This window comes from Mustela nigripes, chromosome 2, assembly GCF_022355385.1.
Source record: "Mustela nigripes isolate SB6536 chromosome 2, MUSNIG.SB6536, whole genome shotgun sequence".
Lineage (NCBI taxonomy): Eukaryota > Metazoa > Chordata > Mammalia > Carnivora > Mustelidae > Mustela > Mustela nigripes.
Window position 1 is genome coordinate 10098826 of NC_081558.1, and position 5732 is coordinate 10104557.

Consider the following 5732-nt stretch of genomic DNA (forward strand, 5'->3'; position numbering starts at 1 on the left):
ACAATGCAGACGAACCTCAAATGCATTATGTTAGTGAAAGGAGCCAGACTCAAAAGGCTGTCTGAGTCGTACTGTTGTGATTCCATTTTATAAGGCATTTTGGAAAAGGTAAAAGTGTTAGGGCAGAAAGCAGATCACTGGGGGCTGGGATGTGCTACAAAGGGAGACAGGGGAATTTGGGGGGGATGATGGAAATGCTCTGTATCTGGACTGTTATGTTAGTTACACAACTGTATATATTCAGAGCTGTACACTAAAAAAGGTAAATTTCACTGTATGTAAATTACAGCTCAATAAAAAATAATTCTATGGACCTAAAAACAAAAAAGGTAAGACTGGGTAAAACTTGGGAAGCCTCTCTCTGGGGTTCCTGACACAGTGGAAAGTTGCTACTCAGCCCTGGCTTGTCTGGTCTAGGCTTTACTTTCTCTCACACAGCGCGAACCAGCTCCATCACATACCCCAAAACAAGCCAAGCCAGGTTCCCAGAGAAATCAAGATCCTACCTTACCTGCACATGGGAACTACAAAAGGAGCTTGTGAGACAGATAGACACACCAGAACTTCAACATTCAAATGATCATGGGTTCCCCCAAATCTGAGATAAAAGGAGCCCCCCACTCATTCATCCTTCAGTACTGCCACAGCACCAGACCTTTCTGGAATTTCCGTCTTGGAAATTGCCATAAAGGGCTTTTGGCAGTTGGCTCAGCAAACTAGCTGTGACTGTTATGAATTAGCCACTGTATTGGGGGTGATGAAGACAGAAGCAGGGTCTAGCTGTCCCTAACGGGGGTTCTGTTAGTGAAAGAAGCCAGACTCATGAATGGTTGGAACAAAGTGGCCAGTCTTCATTCTGAAGGTGGATATTATTTCTGCTGACAACCTGGTTACTGGAAGCCAGATGAGACCAATAAGGAGTGCTTGCACCTGCAATATCCATCTAAAACAAGGGGGTATTGTCCTTTCTGAGCTGGGTCCTGCCCTTCTATGAGCTTCCTGTGGGTGAGGAGAGGGTGGAAATTATTGGTATGCCCTTTTTGGCACACAGCAGAGTAGGTTCACAGAATGATTTTGTGCCTATTGCGTGAGTGTGGGGCTCAGGAAAACAGTATTGAAGGGTAAATTCCAGAATGTTCTGAGTCTGTAGGGATGTACATGGCCTCTGTCTAGAATGACATCAGTTTGGATCCCACACACCTTAACTAGCTGGAATACAGCAACAGAGAAGACACACTGACCGACCCAGCCCACATTACAGAAGCTGGAAATTGACAGGGCAAAGTAGCAAAACTTGGGTGGATTTTAGGGGTTCAACTGTGCCTCTCAGTACTTCACAATTAGATGTCTCAAGTAAGTCAACTTGGTAAGATTTTAACTTTTTGTTTCTAAGTGATTGTTCCTCCTGTCCCCCTCAATGAAGGCAGGGAGGAGTGAAGCCTGTCAGGCCACAAAGTATCTCAAAATACTGTGAACACTAACTGCCAACAGAGAAAAGATCTGTGTTTTTGAAAGCACAATTATAAAACACTTTTATGGGGCGCCTGGGTGGCTCAGTGGGTTAAGCTGCTGCCTTCGGCTCAGGTCATGGTCTCAGTGTCCTGGGATTGAGCCCCGCATCCGGCTCTCTGCTCAGCAGGGAGCCTGCTTCCCTTCCTCTCTCTCTGCCTGCCTCTCTGCCTACTTGTGATCTCTCTCTGTCAAATAAATAAATAAAAATCTTAAAAAAACCAAACAAACCGCTTTTATGGTTTCATCTCTTTTGCCCAGATAGGCCTGGTGAAAAAGACAGTGAGTTTCTCAAGACCACAGCCTTGGATTCCTTTACTGGAAGTCACAGGTCCCCAAAAGCTGTAGCTTTAGAAGTTTCCAGAACTGAACCTGGATGACTAAGTGTTAAGCATTGACTCACCTTGCCCCACCCTGCTCCCCTGTGAATCAGTGATTTACCTTTGATGACTTCTCACCACATTTCTGATGTCAGGCCTCTAAGTTCCAGAGGGTTCCACAGTTGATGAAGGCTCAGGGGCGGGGTCTGGAATGAGGAGAAAGTAGAGAAGGTGAGGGAGTGTGCCAGGTGCTCCTAACTCTGTCCTGAAATCTTGAGTGTGTGCAGGAGGCTGTGTGTGTGAGTGTGTGTGTGTGTGTGTGTGTGTGTGTGTGGTGGCATCCAACTTCTCCAGCCTGCTCAAGACAAATAATCAAAGGAGCAAAAGCATGGCATGACTCCAGACCAGCACTGCCCAGTAGAGCCAGTGTGACGCAATACAGACAACCACAAATGCAAACCTGGCCTGCGATTTTAAATTAGTTAATTAATTAATTTCAGATTTTATTTATTCATTTGAGAGACAGAGGGAGAGAGCACAGAGGGAGAGGAAGAAATGGATGGGGCTCAATCCTAGGACCCTGAGATTGTGACATGAGTCTAAGGAAGATGTTTAACTGATTGAGCCACCCAGACATCCTGATTTTAAATGTTCTAATAGGCATTTTAAAAAAGGAACTTAATTGTAATAATCTACGTTAATCCAATATATCTAAAATATCATTTCAACTTTTTTTTTTTTTTTTTTAGAGTTGATGAGGAGAGTTTACAATTTAGCTGCAAGGAAATCAGGTTACAATTTCTGTGACACATAACATTTCCATAATTACAGTATCAAGCGGTGATCTCTCAAAACATTAAAACTTTAGGAAGTGCGTAGAATCTCTAGAATAGTTATAGTATTTTCCCAAATGTAATCCAAGGTTTATCATTGGTTCAGTAGTACTTCATGAGCAACTTCACATACCAAGGAAAAGCCTGAGTTAAAGAGATTTACGATTTAAATCTTGTCAACATTTGCTAAAATCTTAGAAAGTTTTAAAGCACATGCCTAAATATAATTAGGGATGTTAAACACCTGATAAAACTGAACATAGAAACTCGTTTTTCTGGGCAGGCAAAGAGAAAACCATTTACATTTTCTTAACAGCAGATCAATTGATCTAAGAAAACATTGTCCTTTTGAACAGAGACAATTTCAGTCTTGTACCAATGTATCTTTAAAACCCATTAATTTCGATCTTAATCCATTCTTGACCATAGCTAAAATTCCTTTTCTGAAGATTTCCCTTCACAAACCTTCTACAACTTTCCTTTGCATTCAGGTTTTGTCCCAAGCCGTTTCCTTCTAAACAACCATCTCATTTAGGACAAAATTAATTCCTTTACCTTCAACAAAATGTATTTCCATTCCTTAAATCTTTCTTACATATCTCCTACTTTCCTACATACAGAGTTTCCCTTTATTCCATCAGTCTTAGTTACACTAAGCAGAACTTCGTATTCTTAGAAACACCTTTAGTTATTAACCAATTGTGAACTGTTACAACAGAATTCTTCAGGTGGCAATTTATGAATCAGTTAAGTGGCAAACAAGTTTACCAGCAGATTTAAATACTCTTAGTTTCTTTGCAGTAAGTAAAAAAGCACAAACCTACATCCAGTAATTAATGACTTAGCATTTTATCCTGTTTGGTTAAGACCTAGATGTCCACAATTTAATTCCACTTGTCATCCAAGCAAAACTTTAAAACTTTCAGGTTACCAAAGACTTTGAAAGCTACTTCAGCAATTACCCATTAGAAATTTGAGACAGACAATTAACCATCAGTTTAGTCATTTCTTTGCTAACAAATTTTAACAAGTAACACAAGCTTATCTGACCTTCAGTAAACTTTGATAGAATAAAAGTTTCACATTTACTGCTGTAACTTCAAAGACACGTCTTATCTTAATTAAACCAACAAACTTAACTTAGTTCCAATAGTGATTTATGTTCCACCTGGGCCCACTCCACTTTGAATGTTTACCTGAGAAATGCGTGGGAAGATCTGGAGTGGGGAGTGTTAGGTCCAGGGGTGCTCTTCTTGCTCCTTTACAGTGGAGAGAGAAGGAGCCGTGGTGCATGATCTAGAGGCTAGTCATGCAGGCTGCACGCACCTTGGTGCAGAAACACAATAAGGGGGAAACAGAAGAAACAAAGTGCTGCCAGGAGGCAGAGAAAAGATTCCCGGTTTTAGAGCTCATAAGCCCCAACAGAGGAGCAGACGCCATGCTTTCCCACCAGCAAGGGGGAAGGGGTTAGGCAGTCCAAGTCAGGCCAGAGAACACAGGGAAACTTCCCCGAAACAAAGAGAGTTTCGGCAGCTGCTTGGGAATATTCCTTATAGTCTCTGTCTCGAGTTAGACCAACCCCAGTTGGCTCCAGTTATAGCCATTAACACGGGACGTGAGTGAGGGAGAAGCCCCCACATCTATTAAGAGAAACAGAGAAATAAAGCCAGAGTCCCCTTTGCTAGGGATGGCCCAGCAACCTGGGTTTACTAGAAGAAGGCTTATTTATGTAATTATCATCGAATATGTCAGGAGAAAGATTACTAGCTGACTCATTTGGGCAAACACATTCCGCAAAAGCCCCTTAGTCTGGGGTCCTGGTGCAGAGCAATGAAGGCCTAGGTATGAGCAGTGAAGGTATCCTAGGTCCATTTGCCCTGCTTCCTGCAGAGGAGATCTAACTGATAGATCCCACTGAGGCCATGCAGTGTTACAGGAGCTCAGTCCTTTCCTAAGTTTTGCAATCCAAATTATTTCCAGTGGGTTAAAAGGCACCCCAAGGTAGAGTCCTTGGGAACTGAGGAAGCCTACTGAGGCCATGCTTCCAGAAAAGTAAAGAAGGTCCATTACCAAATCCCCCCTGACTCCTGGGTAGCGTCCCACGCAGGATATGTCAGAGGTTCCTGTGTGTCAAAAGCGACCAGAGGTGTCCCTCAAGATATCGCTATTGATCACCATCCTGCCTTCCCTAGAAGGCATTCGTGCCCTAAGAGGCCCTGGAGGGGTGCCGGCGTCCCTCCACTACCCCATCGCATCCTAGGCTACTGATGGGTGCCTGGTCAATGGACTAAAATGCTTGTGCCATGCCATCATATGTCCTGAAGACTGCATACTGTTTTGCCATATTAACCCACAAAAACGCTAGAGAAGTTTTGGCAAGGGAAATTACTCAATTTCATAGCTTTAGGCGATTTGCCGAAGACACTGACGAGAAACAGAAAGATTGAAATCCATCATGGTCTATGCGACATTCCAACACATGTGGTCCTTACAGCCAACTTCCCTAGAAAACGGTCCCCGGTTGCATTTTAATTCAATCGGGTACTGGTTTCGGCCGGCTCCCAGTGGAGGTCCCGCGGCCAGAAGTGGCTAGACCGGGCATGTGGAGGGGATCACATTAGTTCATTCAGGAGGAAACCTCACACGGGAGTCTTAAGATTGGCAGCCGTGCTGGTGACTTAGTTGGCTGTCCCGTGCCCAAGAGAGACAACTTTCTATAAGAACAGGAATAGAGTGAGGCCATCAAGTTTCTGGGTCTTATTGCCATTCCGGCCAGGGTACTAGCTTACAGCCAAAAGGCAGACGCTCTCCTCCCTGTAGAGTAGCCACGGGCTAGAGGATTACAGCCTGAGCAATTGACATGCAAGTGTTCCAATAAGACCATACTCCTTGAAAAAGCCCTGGAATGAGAGTACAGGAAGAGGAGAGAAAGTACTCACCAATTCTGCACCGAAGCTCAGAGTCCAAATGTAAAGACTCACAAATCTCCTGGCTGGCTCGCCAAAAATGATGAAGTCCCAGAACCTAAGTCAGGTTCGGTGGGGTGAGGTTCGGAGCTGATGACTAAAGA

General features: G+C 43.7%; 1 long non-coding RNA gene across 1 annotated transcript in view; it reads right to left on the bottom strand.

The window, feature by feature from the left end:
* Positions 1-1962: 1962 nt before the first annotated feature.
* Positions 1963-5732, bottom strand: part of LOC132011092 (uncharacterized) — a 4868-nt gene continuing 1098 nt past the window's right edge. Inside the window, exons 2-3 of the long non-coding RNA XR_009402330.1 lie at positions 5602-5725; positions 1963-2035 (exon numbers count right to left, since the gene is read on the bottom strand). This is a non-coding gene — a long non-coding RNA (uncharacterized LOC132011092). The remainder of the gene's footprint in view (positions 2036-5601; positions 5726-5732) is intronic.